This window comes from Ctenopharyngodon idella, chromosome 20 (assembly GCF_019924925.1).
Source record: "Ctenopharyngodon idella isolate HZGC_01 chromosome 20, HZGC01, whole genome shotgun sequence".
Taxonomy (NCBI): domain Eukaryota; kingdom Metazoa; phylum Chordata; class Actinopteri; order Cypriniformes; family Xenocyprididae; genus Ctenopharyngodon; species Ctenopharyngodon idella.
This window is the reverse complement of record NC_067239.1, coordinates 1664806-1681605: the sequence shown is the minus strand read 5'-3', so window position 1 is coordinate 1681605 and position 16800 is coordinate 1664806. Positions and strand designations below refer to the sequence as shown.

The 16800-nt window shown below is 38.5% G+C and overlaps 1 protein-coding gene across 3 annotated transcripts in view; it reads left to right on the top strand.

Annotated features, from left to right (window-relative positions):
- lrfn2b (leucine rich repeat and fibronectin type III domain containing 2b) overlaps nucleotides 1-16800 on the top strand; it is a 79054-nt gene that overhangs the window by 44305 nt on the left and 17949 nt on the right. For all 3 annotated transcript variants that reach the window (XM_051874923.1, XM_051874921.1, XM_051874922.1), the window contains one exon: nucleotides 10215-10313. The gene's annotated coding sequence lies outside the window, so the exon portion shown is untranslated. The remainder of the gene's footprint in view (nucleotides 1-10214; nucleotides 10314-16800) is intronic.

Here is a 16800-nt window from a genome sequence, read left to right as displayed (position 1 = left end):
GTTCGGCTTTGACTCGCAGCGCTTCATCTGCATGCAGGATGTGTTTACTCGCAGATGGAGTTTCACATCACAGACTGCATACGTTATATTGCACATTTATTTTCTCCTGTTCGTCTCAGTCCTGTCTGAACTTGACAGCTCTTTCTCTATTAACTTCACATGTAAATTGAGGAGTTCATTCACACTGAACCCTTCAGTTGGCGGTTTGATTTGTGATGTCTGCAACATCTGTAATGTTAGGCTAATTCACTAAACGGTTGTGTCACTTTCCCATGCTGTGTTTCAATAAAACAACCTGCGTTTACTCACAGTTCAGGTGAAGCAGATGCTGAATGAGCTGCTAGTGCAGTATCGTATAAATGAATTCATTGTCCATCATTTCAGCACAGACGCACCTATTTGCTCTGTGAACTAGACTGATAATAGATTGTAGCTTAAGGAGGCGACTCACTAATCGATTGTAGTCATTGTGGCATCTCATTTCAGTACCCACTGATAGGCAGCTGCTTTTAAACGGTCCCGAGCTTATTTGTGTTCACACTCTATAGTCTGAAGGTTTCTAATTACAGTACGATTTGCAGCTTTGAACATTGTAGCCAATCATGTTGCATCTGAAGTGATTGACAGCTTCAGTCATTCTAAAGGGAGCTCTCTCTGCCCGCTTTCTGTATATAATTTATTCACATTTTGAATAAAAGTTTAACATTTATTGAGCTTCTTCCGCCTCTGCAGAAGAAGCTCAACTCCTACTTCTGTATTGTTAACACTGTAGCCCCACCCATTGATTCACACATGACAAGTTGTAGGTAAATAACAGATGTGACACTGGATTGAGCAACTAAGCAATAAACTTGCCTTTGAAGAGTGCAAAATGTTGTACAATGCCAGGTTGTGGAAAAACACGGTAGCTGCATTGGATTTGCAAAGTGCCTGAAGTTAAAAAAATGATGCTGTGTCTTCTATATTGGATCCAACAGGAATGGCGCAACACACTTTTGTGAGTAAAAACATTTTTTTACTGTGTCACTATTGCTTTGTTACAGATCGTTTGATGTGTATGGATTATGTGTACATGTCTAACCAAAATCACCAGTGACCAGATATGTAATGATTCATGTACAGTCGTCTTTGTCTCAAAATTGTTTATTGTTAGTAAATCAAACCAGTGACTAAACGGTCAACTTCACATTGTTTCTCTTAGTAGGATGAAAACAATCTTTTATGTAAACTGTGATTAAATTATTTATAGAAAGCAATCAAAGAACGCTCCCTTTACAATCACTGGAGCTGTCAATCAAACAGCGCGAGTTTATCAGTGACTGAGTTCTGGATTTGCGCCAAAACTCCTGTGAGAATCAACGAATCTCTTAATTACATTGAGTTTGCTCTGTTAGTTATGATGAAAGCATTCGTGAGAGTGCAGAAATCGAGTTACAATGATGAGATCACTGCATTCATGCACTCAACATGTCTGTGATCGGCTACAATGTTCATCACTGCAAACTTTCATGCCGTGAAATTAACACTTTTCACGATTAGTAAACCTTGCTAAAAGAGAGAGTAATACTTAGCTATTTTCATATGCAAAGATGTCAGCCAATCACAGCAGTGGGCGTTTACACTGAAGTCTCACAGCAGACACGCCCCTTAAAACTGACCTTTCAAATCAGAGGGCTAAAATCAGAGTAGGAAAAATGCCTTTTATTTCTAAATTATGACAATGTTGGATTTAAAACTCATACTGACATTATAAGACATAACATTCTAAAATAATAAAACAACACAGTTCATGACCCCTTCAATGTGGGTGCAGTCTTTGTCAAATGGGTTGGGTCTGGTACGGAATTAAATTAGTGTTAAGTACTGCAGTTGTGGGTTTACCAAACAGGACACAAAGCACAAATAGTGGCCATTATCAGCCCCAGAGTGGAAAATTAAACCATATCCGTACCGGCTGGGCCGTGTCGGCACTGAATGGAATGGTTAAGCAAAGAGAAACAGGTGGAAAAGCAGCTTTTGTAAAATTAAGAGTGCACTGAGGAGCAACAGTTTGAAGAGAGCCTTGCTAAGCGAGTTAGATCTTATAAGAATATTTGTATCTACTGAACAACACGTGGTTTAATGACACTATCACTACTGTAAGCGCGAGTTACATGCTCTCGCAATGTGTTTGCTAAGCATTGGTGCCTATGCTCATGTACAGTGTGTTTCTGACCTGCTGATTTCAGAGCACTAGATGCTCACTGACAGCGGAAAGCATCATCACACAAGCCAAAACAGCAAATAAAGGAGCACACAATGTGTGGAGGATGTGCAGATCCTTGCTGAATGATGAATGGCTCTACTGAGAGTCAGTGATGTTCTGCGGCAGATGCCGTGTGGGTCTGTGATGAGCTCTGATGATGATGATGATCTTCCTCTGGCTGTGATGTTGCATCCATTAGCTGTACTGTCACTGTCAATCTCTATACGACACACGGCAGCCATGTTCATTAGCAGAATAACAGCGGAGCTGACGATGATGAGAGATTCCTGTGGGCACGAGATGAGTGCTAAAAACATCACTTTCTTTACACATATGGATGCAGTCCTTCTACAGTGTTTTAGTGATGCCCTGAGCTGAAGAAAAAACAAAATTGTGCCCCATAATCAGTTTACATTTACTTTTAGTAATTTGGTAACACTTTCAATGGTCCACTTCAGACATTCTACTAACTATAAGCATCTTTGCACCTGCATGCCAGCTAACTCTCATTAGTAGACAACAGCTCAGTGTTTAGAGAGGATCGGGTTGATCACACGGGACGATTCAGCATGCAGGGCTCTCCAGATGTGTTTCTAAATGTATGACTGTCTTTATTAAACAAGAGAACATTTTGGCAACAATTTCTATGAAGCCTGTATTTATAATGCATTACAAGGGTATTCTTAATGTGTTATAATACATGCATAATGCCTTTGTAAACAACCTTATAATATGTTGTATCATCTTATGAATAATAATAACAACAACAGGTACAATACATTATAATACTTACCTACTTATGGTTATAACTTTTAAGAGTACAATGCATTATAACACCAGATGAAGCCTTTATTTATTATGCATCATAAGGGTATTCTTAATGCATTATAATGCCTTATAATCAACCTTATAATGTGTTATATCATCTCACGAATAATCATAACAACAGTAATACTTACCTATTTGTGGTTATATCTGTTAAGAGTATGATGAATTATAACACACAATGAACATAATTTTGTCCACTTATGTCATAATGGATTATATATCCCATAGTTTCATATCTTTTACTTATTCCCCATAAGTCTCATATCTTGACATTGTTTACATAAGAACTGCACAGTATCATACTGCATCTTATGAGTGGTCTTTGCCTGCTTTAAGTAAAGTAAAAGTGTTTCTTTTAAACAGTCATAAGTGGTTATAAGACGTTTGCTTTGAACGGTTTTTATCTGCTTTGAAGTTTTTTTTTTTTTTTTTTAGAATATAAAATGCGTTCCACATGTAAAATCAAAACAGTATTATATTGTTTTAAATGTAAAGGTGTTTCCAGTGAGGTTAAAGGGAGCTCATGAGATGATACAACACATTATAAGGTTGTTTATAAGGCATTATGCATGTACTATAATGCATTAAGAACTTCATCTGGTGTTATAATGCATTGTACTCTTAAAACATATAACCACAAATAGGTAAGTATTATAATGTATTGTACCTGTTGTTATGAGATGATACGTTGTTTATAAGGGGTTATGCATGTATTATAATGCATTATGAATATCCTTATAAATACCATATACCATTATAAATACAGTCTTCATAGAAAGTGTTACCAAAATTTTCTCATAGATGTAAAAAATTTATATGATTCAACCAAGTGGTCAAATACCTTTGGATCTCCGACAGTGTGACAACTCCATATAAAACACCTTGTTCTAATTGTATTATAATTATTGTAGATGCAGTTTTCATGAGCTATTCACCACGTTTTAATAAGAAACAATACAGTCTACAAAACACGACAAATCTCCATGAATAAGCATATCAGTGAGAACCCTTGTTTAAACAGCATAAACACCGGGACATTGGACTGCACATCATTGATACTGCTTGCAATCGTAATGCAACGGACCGGTCTACGGGACATAAATTAAGCTTTTATTGAGCTGTTTACACTGTCATATACAATAAAAGAGCCTGCATTGCGAAATAAAAACGAGCAAAAAAAACCCTGCCTACCTTACTCAACAGTGAAGGTGGACTTGCGCTCAGGAGTAGATCTGACGGATTCTTTCTACGCACACTGCAACGGTCACAATATGACGTCACACTTTTTTTAATAGCCCACTTAAAGTGTTTATTGCAAATAAATGTATAATAACTGCTAAAATGAATAAAAATTTAAATGAACAAAAATTTTCGTTGCATTTACAATCCTGTGAAAACAGCACCGCGCCCCTGTGAGCTATCATAAAATATTTATACAGCAAATCCAATTATCACACCACAGGACCGTGTAAAATGAATTAGTGATGACAGAAAGTAGAAAATGCTCTTTCTCTTCTTCAAATATAGACATTTTACCCTATAGTTTTGATGTTGACAGTCAACATGAAGATGATCTTTCATTTTTCCAAGTACCCTTAAGTTGTTTTGCAGTTCGCTCTGGATGAATGTTCTCTGGTGTGCTAATGAAGGTCAGTCAGTAAAGTTCAGGGCTTTAGCGGGTGGTCTCTCAACCATCTTCTGATGTTGTATGGACCCATCTCCTCCAGGCAATGTCTGTGGATCTCTGTCTGTTGAGAAGATCCTATAAAGGAAACGATCAAGACTGCAGGAGCTGCTTTAGATCTAAAGTGTGTTTGTGCTCTCAAAGAACCTGAACACCCCATGATGCCATCGGGTCATAAGGGTTATCCTCTGGGAATCAGCCCAACAGGGAGTCTGTCTTATGTCCTGATATATCTGGCTCTCTCTCTGAGCTGCACGGACACCCCACAGTCGCTTATCTACCATTCTCCACCCTACAGGAAAAATACACCCAAAAAATGCCATCATTTACTCATACAAAAGGAGATATTTTTTGAAGGATCACAACTGTCGAGTCTAAAAGCATCATGACAGATATCCATATGACTCATGCACTACATTTCAGGTCTTCTGAAGTCATGTGATGCTTTGTGTGAGGAACAGACTTTATTTCGATGGTCCACTTTAGACATTTTACTAACTACAAGTCACTATGCAACTACATGTAAACTTATTCTACTAACCCGAACCCTTAGCCGAACCTAACAGTCTACTAATACACTAATCATGAGAGTTAGCTGAAATGTAGTTGCAAAGTTACTTATAGTTAGTAGAATGTGTGGAATATCCAAATAAAGTGCAACCCAGATGCAAATTTAAGTCATTATTCACTGATCTTCCCTTCCACAGTTCATCAGTAAATAATAATTCACATTTCATTCGGTTTCTCATATAAGGAATCATATGACCTCAGATGACATGGAAAGCGGTACAGGAGTAAATAATGACAGATTTTCTTTTTTGAGTGAAGCGTTGCTTTAATGCTGCCTAATCTGCTTGTGCCGAGGGAAATCGCCACAGATTTTCCTTTTTTTTTTTTGCCATGGCCAGCAGGCTCGTCTCATCAGAAAGAGACACATGTGAGGTCAAGAGCGAGAGCCGCCCTGAAATGTCCCTCCTGAACTCAAGCTAAGTACGACTGACTGAACAGATTTTCAAGTGGAAGTCGCGGTGAAGTTTCGAGATGTTTTAGAAATAACATGGCTGCAGTGGTGGCAAACAACATTTTATAAATCAAGCAGCAGTTACTGGGACAAGCACAACAAACCCAAGATAAGCAAACATGGATGGCCATCAAAGTCATCGGAGGTCATGGTTTGACATAGCAAGTTTCAGTGCAACAGTCAATATGAAATGGTTTGAGATAAAACATTTATAAAACTTTTATTTTTCTGGAATGGTCTGGTCTGATGATGATCTGTTTGAAATTTGGTGAAGATTGGACAAACCATCTAGGAGTTTGAAAAAGTAGGATTCTGTAGGACTGGGATAGAAAGAGGTGATATTTATAGTTATCCCACAAATTTCACAAAAGCTTATTTGTATCGTTTGTCTTTTGACCACTAGGTTGTCAAAACTTGATAAGTTGCTTCAGGGTGCTTCATGTTGCCAAAGACACTTATTATGTTTCATAGCAATACCTGAATGCATCTGTAGTATATAACAATGGCAATTCTCCAGTGAAGGCGCTTTTCTGAAACTCTTCTGGCACCTTCAGGCCATGATGGCTGTGACAATATACTGTAGTAAGTTCTGACACCAAAGCATTGCAGAGATACAGTCTCAAGTCCTGTTTGGCATCAGATTCGTTGAATCACTCTCAAAAATCTTTAAATGTGACCCTGGACCACAAAACCAATCATAAGTCGCATGGGTATATTTGTAGCAATAGCCAACGATACACTGTATGGGTCAAAATATCGATTTTTCTATTATGCCAAAAATCATTAGGATATTAAGTAAAGATCATGTTCCATGAAGATATTTTGTAAATTTCCTACCATAAATATATCAAAAATGTATTTTTGTGAGTGGATATGCATTGCTAAGGACTTCATTTGGACAACTTTAAAGGTGATTTTCTCAATATTTTTTTTTTTTTTTTTTTTGCACCCTCAGATTCCAGATTTTCAAACAGTTGTATCTCGGACAAATATTCTCCTATCCTAACAAACCATACATCAATGGAAAGTTTATTTATTCAGCTTTCAGATGATTTATACATCTCAATTTCAAAAAATTGACCCTTATGACTGGTTTTGTGGTCCAGGGTCACAAATATATACATATGTATGAGTCAATTTTGGTAGAGGAAGATGCGAAGTCAAGGATGATGTCAAAAAATAAGTTTTTCAGATTTTAGTGATGGAAAAAGATGTTATTCGGCGTGAGCCAAGGTCAGTGAATCAGAGGAAAAGTAGTAGACTCAAAAGCAGAGAAGAACATACTGGTAAGAATAGGTGGCTACACACCTTCACTTCTTGTTTCTGATTTGAAAGCTTAACAAATGATTTTGTATTGTCTTGTTTAATTTGGCATGTGTATGGAATTGAATGTGAATTGAAATGACACAAAGAGGAATTCAAGGAAATTCAAGTTACACAACAGATGAATTTCATTAGTCCAACATATTAACAAATAATTTCATCTTTACTTTAGATGAATTATAGCTATTTATTCCATGAAATGGATTTAGTTTTATCAGACTATGTAATATATTGAGTAAATTAAAAGAATCCTTAGAAATGAATTGTTCTTCCACCATGATCTTTAAAATGAAAGTAATTTATTAAATATAATGAAATAATTGAATTAATTCAGTGTTGTTTGAAAAATGACACAATTAACCAGTGACTCTGGAAATACTCCATATGTTGTGTGTGTGATCACAAAATGAGTCACTCATTATAAAACATGACTCTTATAGAAGTTAGATGAATTTCATTCCATTTGAATTCTACTTCATTTATGATTCTGCATCTTGTTTGCTTCTCAATTCAGATGCAGGGATTGTGAAATTATAATTTATTTTATTATAATCAGTTCTGCATCTGTGGATGTTGCACAATCACATTGTTCTCTGGCATCATGACAACAGTAAGAACATCTGAAATGCTTAAAAAAGTGCCATAGAAACTGCTTTTTTGCCGGTTCTCGATCAAACGCTCTCTAATATATTCCCGGTGGCCTGAAGGGTTTGGGCAGAGTTTCTTCCCATCTCTCCTTTCACACGGTTTTGTCCTGCTTGTCCATTTCTGCACCAATCATCCGTCAGACTGTCAACCAATTACAGACTTTAAGGGTGGACGAACTGTGTGTGAGGATACAGAGATATTTTTTAAACTTGTGTGGCGATTGAATCTTTCTAACTGATTGACGTCTTCGGGATTTGAAGACATCTGACCCCAGTAAATATGCATTAAACACTTATCAGCAGTCCGTTTCTCTGAGGACAGAAACAGCAGCAGCAGTGCTACATAAGAAGCTTGTATTTTCCCACCTGGATGCACCTAGTGCTGCTAAACCCTGTTTAAACATGGAAATCCCTGAAATCAAATTCATTATAGAACAATGAACCCCTGTGTGCTTGGCATTAATCACACCAAATCCCCCCTCATAACACACGCAGACTGAATCGCAATGATGTCGGGCCGCTGAACCCTCGACGAGCCGGAGCGTTTGTTTGTGATGCAGCTGGACTGAACTGAAGCTCTTTACTCTGGGTTTCTCTTGAACACTTCTCTCTCTTTCTACATTTCTGCCATTCAGAAAGTGTATATCAGCTGCTAAACAGCAGGTCTGTAGAGGCAATGTTTCCTACAGTGTTGATTGTTAGTTGGAAACAGGAGTGGCCTTGTGAAAAAGAAATACACTTTAAAGGTTTTTAACTTTAGTTAGTGTGTAATGTTGCTGTTTGATCATAAACAACATCTGCAAAGTTACAACGCTCCAATGCAAAGGGAGATATTTTCTTTTAAAGAATTCTCTGTTTAAGAACTACAACAAACGGCTGGTTGGGACTACAACAAGCTTCTTCCTGGATTAGTGACATCACGCAACAAAGGGGGCAAGGCCATGTTGGGCTGCTTTAGAGAAGAGGAAGAATTGTTGTAGTAGAGTGTTGTTGTCATGCCATCTATTTACGCCGGACTGCTTCACAAACAAAGGTCAATTTAACACTGGATTTGCACAAAAGATTAACATGACGACACATGCTAGTGGATGAGTTGAATCAACTCCACAGCAACTACATAAATTTATCCACTAACCGTTCAGAAACGTCCAGTTTCATTCTAAAAGTTGTAACTTCTTCCTGAGTCTCTCCATCAGTGTCGACTCCGGTTTGAACAATGTAAGGCTGAACACCGTTACTGACAATCCTCATTTTGGCTGCGTGAGATTCTCTAGATTTGTTATTGTTGACCGACCGAAGCGTGAACTGTTAAAGCTCCGCCCTCTTCTGGAAAGGGGGCCGGGAGCAGCAGCTCATTTGCATTTAAAGGGACACACACAAAAACGGCGTGTTTTTGCTCACACCCAAATAGGGGCAAATTTCACAAGCTATAATAAATGATCTGTGGGGTATTTTGAGCTGAAACTTCACACACACATTCTGGACACCAGAGACTTATATTACATTTTGTAAAAGGGGCATTATAGGTCCCCTTTAACTTACTTTTAAACAGCGTACTTGCAAGGGTGCATATTTGATCTTGATATTGGTGGGAACATAAAAAAAAGAAAGTTTTTTCCACAATTTCATGTCCTGAACACCAGCGACTGCACACAGAACTTTGAACTCTGCATCAAAGGATCAAACTGAGATTTAATGTGATGCTTGTGAACCCTGAGCTCAGAACAGGTTTGGTTTGATTTCATCCTGTGCCTGTTGCTGCTGCAGAAAGTGCAGGGATTTGCCATCGGCGTCCGCTGGCTCTTACGGAGAGTGTCCAGCCTCAGGCCAGAGAAACTCACTCTTCATCTCCTTTAATCATCATCATTGCGAGTCATTTTTATCTTTCATTACTCTCTGTGAGATTAGTCGACATTTGCATGGAATTCCATCTAACCAAACGCTGCTGCTTTTGGCCTCATCTTCCCAAAATCCATTGCAGTAAAAACGAAACCTCCAATATTGCAAAAGCATCAAACGTTTCCAGGCTGATTCTGTGAAGACTCGCTGATTCATAGGAGAGTTATTAGTGATGAGTGACATGTTGCCTGATCGGACAGTCCTGAGGTTTGTCCAATCTAAATAATATCAGGACTTATTTTTCAAAGCATGTCCCTCGTTCACCATCAGCAGCAGGGGTGAGCTTCTCTTACCATCTCCATTCTGTGCCAGGTTGGAGAAGTATTAAATAAGGCATCATATAATTAAATAAATGAATTGTATAAAAAGTATTTCTTAAAAATGAATTCATGTAATCCTATCCTCTGAGCCGTATGTATATCTAGTATGCCAACATGTAGATATAAACCTCTAGTCATGTGATTCTGGCAGTCAGTGTTTTCGTCACTATCACATGAGCTTGTGTAGTAGAAAGCTGAATGTCAAACGTGAGAGAACGCACACCTGATGCTTCTCCTCTCTCCTCAGGTGTGTCATCAGCCTTCAGCTGGAGACGGGAGGATCGCGAGGCTTGATTGACGGGCCTCGCCACTAAGGACCCTATGGCAGAGCAGCAGCGCGATACAGGTAAGAAACATTTTAAAACATTTCATGACATCAAATGCCAAATGCATGCATGATATCTTGTCTCTTCTGACTCTGACTGATAATGTACAGTATTAAAATACGTAGAAAATATGTCAGTCATTTACTCTTAGCAGTCACAGTGCTGATCCTGAAACATTACATCCTTTCTGCAATATATTATACAGTCATTTTGGTGTGAATATCTTCGGCACACAGCGCAGTTATGCTTCAGGCGACCGGGAGTTTGGCTGCTGGCCAGCTCTCTGAACTGTCCTGTATAAATAAAGGCCAAACTAAATCGTATAAAAACAGTGCATTTTTATCCCCTGGAACATCAACTCAGACCTCTGGACGTCAGCCAAGGTCCTGCAGCACATAAACATTACTTCTGTGCAGAGCTGATAAACACTTCTTGGAGTATTTATTAATGGAATAGGAAAAAATATATATGAATGTATGGTATATGAAAATAAGATGACGTTATGCTCTTTCAACAACATTTGTGGCATATGGCATGTCAAAAAATTGAACCTTACAGAGACAATGTATGTCGGGACTATGCACTTTAAACGCATACGTGTGCACATATTCTTCTGAACAAAATGGAGCTGTAACTGTTATCAGTCTTTCTTTTGAGACTCTAGTGTTGAACTTTACCGGTGTGAAAAAGCAATAGCAGCTGTAGCGCTTGACATTTTGTCTCTCGCTTGGTCTCTGCTTCTGGAGAAAAACTGCCTACCGCAGGACTCCTGTTTAGGACACAGTGTTATTTTTAGAGCGGCAGCTTTGTTTCGGAAGTGTTTCCCAGCAGCAGTGCAGATTATCTGCTGGATCTCGCTCTGTCAGAGGCCTCAATGTTGGAAGCGTTGGAGTACCTCGCTGTTTTAATCTCTCAGTGTGACTGTAAGTGATAATAGATTATGATCGCAGAGCTCATCCCTCAGTGACCACAGCTCAACCTCAATCTGGCATCCTGACAGATCACTTCAGTCCAATCTAGAGGGATGAACAGGGCGGCTCCTCACTGGTTTCAGCTTCTGTCTCAGCAGATCATTTTATGGTCAGCTCCTGGACCGGGCATCTTTGTCTTCTCTGACTCTGAGACAAAGCCGATCCTCTGGAAAATTTCATCAGCGGGATGTTGAACTGATCCGTTCAGTATTAAAGCGCTGTGTCGCTTCCTTTGGAGAGAAATTGCCAATTGATTCTGCTTTCAAAAGAGGAGCTTTTAGTGTGACGTCCAGAACGAGAGAGATTGAAGTGGATTAGTTTCTTTTCTGACCTCTGTGTCCAAAAAGGCAGTCTGCTATGAAAGCATCTCTCCCTCTGTGTGGTGTGGATACAAATCGGCCGGCTTTTAAATAATCATGCACTGATAATTCATTTACAATGCAGATTTTTTCACATACTCTAAGGATTAGAATGATCATGGTCCTGCTGGTAGGCGCTGTACATATTTAAGCCTCTATTTCCTTTTTTTCATGAGATGAATGGGAACACTAACGGACAGAGTCTCCAGGTCTCACGCTGTACATCAAACTCTTCTTCATAAGTAATCTAGTGTTGAGGGTTCGTTCCCTTTAAGGCGAGAAGGGGAGAAAATGATGGTGTAGCTCAGCAAACAGAAATGATCTATTATTAGAGTAAAAGCGAGGCCACTGAGATTATTTTCACCACTCATCAACAGCTCTGTGCATCTCGCTCTGCTCACATGATAATGGAGCACATATTCGTGGGACTATTCATAGTTCATTAACACTCTTCAGCTTGCGCACAGGCTGCTTTGTTTGCTCTGCCTACGCCTTTGTACCATTCTGTAGGTGGAAGCACAAACTGAATCTAAGCTGCTCTTTGACTCGCTTTATTTTCTTTCTCTGCCCCTGATGCTGTGCTCATCTGAGTCATGACATGCCTTTTTATATTGCTTTAATATGTTTCTTAAAGTTCACTTATTATGTTAATGAAGTTCATTGCACAAAAACAGTCATATGTGCACAAATACGCAAATGATTATTTTCTGACGCTGTGAAACACCCAGATCATGTTCATTTTCAAGTTTATAAATTTATTTTTGGGGTCTGCTACATTTATATGACTTATGACTTCAAACAACACATTATTTTTCTCATACTGCACATTGCTGCAGCACCTCTTTCACCCTCAGTCTGAAACCCTGTTTTATTTCTTGTGTGTTTAAAGGGGTCATGAACTGCGTTGTTTTATTGTTTTATAATGTTTCCTGGGCTGCACTTATAATGTTAGTATGCTTTTTACATAAAAAAAAAATTGTCATAATTTAGAAATAAAAGGCCTTTTTCCTACCCTTATTTTAGCCCTCTGATTTGAACGCTCTGTTTTAAGGGGCGTGTCTTCAGTGTAAACGCCCACTGCTGTGATTGGCTGACATCTTTGCATATGAAATAGCTAAGTATTACTCTCTCGAAAACTTTTAGCATGTTTTTACTATTGCAGCTCTTTAAGGTTAACTAATCGTGAAAAGTGTTGATTAGTATTACATTTAGATCTATGGCATTATATTTAGATCGTGGCATGAAAGGATGCAGTGATGAACATTGTAGTCGATCACAGACATGTTGTTGAGCTCATGAAAGCAGTGATCTCGTCATTGCAACTCAATTTCTGCACACTAATGAATGCTTTCATCATAACTAACAGTGCAAACGCGATGTAACTAAGATTCGTTGAATAAAACAGGAGTTTTGTCGCAAGTCCAGAACTCAGTCACTGATAAACTCGCGCTGTTTGATTGACAGCTCCAGCGATTGTAAAAGGAGCGTTCTTTCTATATATAATTTAATCACTGTTTAAATAACAGATGATTTTCATCCTACTAAGAGAAACAATGTGAAGTTGACTGTTTAGTCACTGGTTTGATTTACTGACACAATATCAGAATCATTAATATCAGATCAGGCATTAGAATGAACACAGTTACTTACATGTTGTTGCATTACCGTCAAGTCCATCGTAATAGTCTGTTTGCAAAGCCTGCGCCAAAATGCAATTGATTTGCCAAAGAATCTACAGTGAAATGTACCAAATACAAATAAATAAAGCTCAACTGAGACATTCACATTGTTGAAAATAAATAACCATATTCCTAGCATTAGGATCCTTTGAAAAGTAGTCCTGTATCGCTCTTCCCTCCTCGTCATCTCACTAACACACCAGTGGGCGGGGCTAATGTTGCAATGATGAAGTAGGCGTTGATTTCTTCTGTGGAGGTGGCGTTTCACCTATCTATGACAGATAAGCACATTGCAGGTTTGTTTACCATTAGCTATTAAGACTGAATAGGCAGGTGAACTTGTAAAATAGTACCAGTGGTTTGGGACACTGACACCTATGAAGTTAGTCACTCACTCTCCACATGGAAGCTGATTGTTTATCTTTTATTTTGCTCTTTTTGTACCATATTTTTCTCCATCCCATACAACATACATTAATAATGTCATGCTGGTTACGTGACTCTCCCATCAGCTCATAAACGACAACATTACGTCACAAACTCTTTGAATGCAGTGATCTTCACATGAAGAACTGCTGAGATTATTTAATAACGTCATTGACACACCGTTTCTCAGTATTAGAGATCTGCAGGTTTTGTTATTGTGTTGAGTGTGACATCCAGTCTCTGAATCATTATTAATATTATGATCAGTCAGTGAAGCTTATGACTGTTTACTTTTGACTTTGTACTGCGAATTCAGTAATTGTGCAGTAAATATTTACTAGTAATTGTGCTCCTACTGTCGCTGACACTAATCACATTACATAATGATTATTGGTGGGATTTCACAAGCCCTATGTGATCCTGGTGGGCTATAAAGCTGCTCACTGAAATGTCTTTCTGTTACCCGAACATTAAAGGTGCTATATGCGATTTCAGACATTCTGCTGGTGGTAACGGGGTTATGAAGAGATAGAGTTTAAAGGGGCTTATCCTACACTCTTGGAGCATATAAGCCCACTTATCATGTTAGTCATGGTTTCTGTGTATGGCTTCATGAAAGGCTGATTTGACTGAAAGTGAAGAAGGTAGCAAGCGAGAGAGGGATGTTTTCTCCTTATACACCTGAATCAACTGATTGTTGCCTGGCAAACGGTTACAAAAGATCATTTGTTACTGCTAACAGATGACAGTCCCATCAGGATTTCGCAGACCTTTTCTGTTTTTTGCGTTTTGTGGTGAATTTTTTCAAAAAAATTGGGGTGATATTTGCAGGAAATTTTAGGTGAACGTGATTTCACCAAGTAGGACATGTTCCTGGAAGCAGACGTGAAAGCACTCCAAAGGCTAATGTGTCAAACGGGGCTGTTTAATGTTTAAGGCCTCATCCCCAGGCAGATCCCGAGGGCTGATCATTTAAATAATTCAAATAATGCACAGCAGCATCTCAGCAACCCTCGTTGCGGTTCATCTCATTTATGCTCTCGCCAGCCCTGTACAGTCATGCTATCCCGAAAATATGCATGATGTAGGAAGTTTTAATTCGTGAAAATGAAGAGGACATACCTATCTGGCAATGACGAATGAATTAAAGATACTCTTGTTCAATTTCTTAAGTTAGCTAGGGTTTAGAAGGTTGAGTAGTGTTAGCAGCTGTTAATGTGGGCTGAAATGCAGTAGGTGGAAATGCAACATTGGCGGACAGAGCTGACTTGCTCCCATGAATCAATTCACAGTTTTTAACACCCACCTGGAGGGCAAAACAAGGCTTTCCTCCACTGCCCGCCAGTCTTTTTTATTTTTTTTCTTTACCAGGTTTGTACTAAGTACTAATGTAGTAAGACAGTGATATTAAAAGACCAAATTCACTATACACCTTATTGAAGAGTCATACTATGTAAAGGCAAGCAGATGAACCCAGAATATAAACGCAATGTGCTTTTTTTTGTCAATCGCTTTTCTATAGAAAAGCATTATAAACAAAACACTTAACCTATTTAGCGTGTTGCGTTCATATTCTGGACTCATCTGTTCGGCTGTATATAGTCTGCATCATCAATGAGGTATATACTGAATTTGATATAAATCACTGTTTTAGTACATTAAGGCATTTTAAGTGTTTTTCACGTCAAGCACTTTAGGATGTCCCGCTGTTTTTAGTGATTGAGCTGCTGCAGCAGGTGCCTTCTATGGATCACAAGTGCCCAAAATTTGCATTTTGTTCACATATTTTTGTTTTTCTTCTTTTGAGAGGTGATCTAAATATTCATGGCTTGAAACAGATGAAAACTGACAGGCCTGTGCTGCAGTTCTGTGGATGTTTTGCCCTCCAGGTCTCTGCAGCGGTCACGTGACTGAAAACTAAATGTAGTTCTTAATTGTAAGTGCATTACCTGTTTCACTTACATTTGTTAGTATTTATATTTTATATTTGTAATTATAATTCATATTTGTTAGTAAACAAATTAGATTACTAAACTAAAAAAGTGTAAAATAAGATTAAAAAACTCGATGTGCAGTAGCATTAAGTAAGTCTGAACAAGGAGCATTAATCTGTCAGATGGGCCCATGCATTTATTTTGTCGTGGGCCTCCACATAATCTGGTTTAGATCTGTTGACTGCTGATGATGTAACGAGGATGCTGTTAAGCTCTGACAGCTCTCTGCTGCTTTGACCACACACGGGTCTGAGATGCATTGTAGAGATGGATCTCAGTGTGATTTCACATTAAATGCCAGGTGTAAATGTCCCCAAAATGCATCACTGAAACCACATTTGGAGAGTGTCTGGGATGGATTACCCCCACTTTTAAATGCAGCATGTGTTTTGAATGATCTGTAAAAGTGTTTAGAATAAGGAAGTGATGATTCGCACGGGTAAGTGCTTTCGAATCTCTCCTCCTGCATTGGAGACATGTTGGAATAAGTTTAAATTCAGTCTAGCTAAAAATTCCAGATATACTGTAAAGGGGACCGGCTTCTGATCAATTATCCATCCTGGGACCATCATGCATATATCTGCACTACTATATCCGGTTTAATACTGTCCTGAATAAGCTAACAGATTTTTACATGTAGTCCACAAGACAAAATAATAACTGAATTTATAAAAATGACCTCAAAAGTTTACATAACCTTGAATCTTAATTCTGTGTGTTGTTAGCTGGATGATAAATGACTGTTTCTATGTTTTGTGATAGTTGTTCAGGAGTCCCTTCTTTGTCCTGAGCAGTTAAACTGTCCACTGTTCTTCAGAAAAATCCTCCAGGTCCTGCAAATGTTTTCCAGCATCTTCTGCATATTTGAACCCTTTCCAGCAGTGACTGTATGATTTTGAGATCCATCTTTTCACAATGAGGACAGTTGAGGGACTCATACACAACTATGAGTATACAATAATTTCTATAGCAATTAATTGTCAGCAGTGGTCATGGCCAGACTCCAGCCAGTCTGGTTTTCTCTTTATTTATTCTGTTTTCTCTTTTTTCTTCTGCTAAGCATGCGATTTGTTGTGCA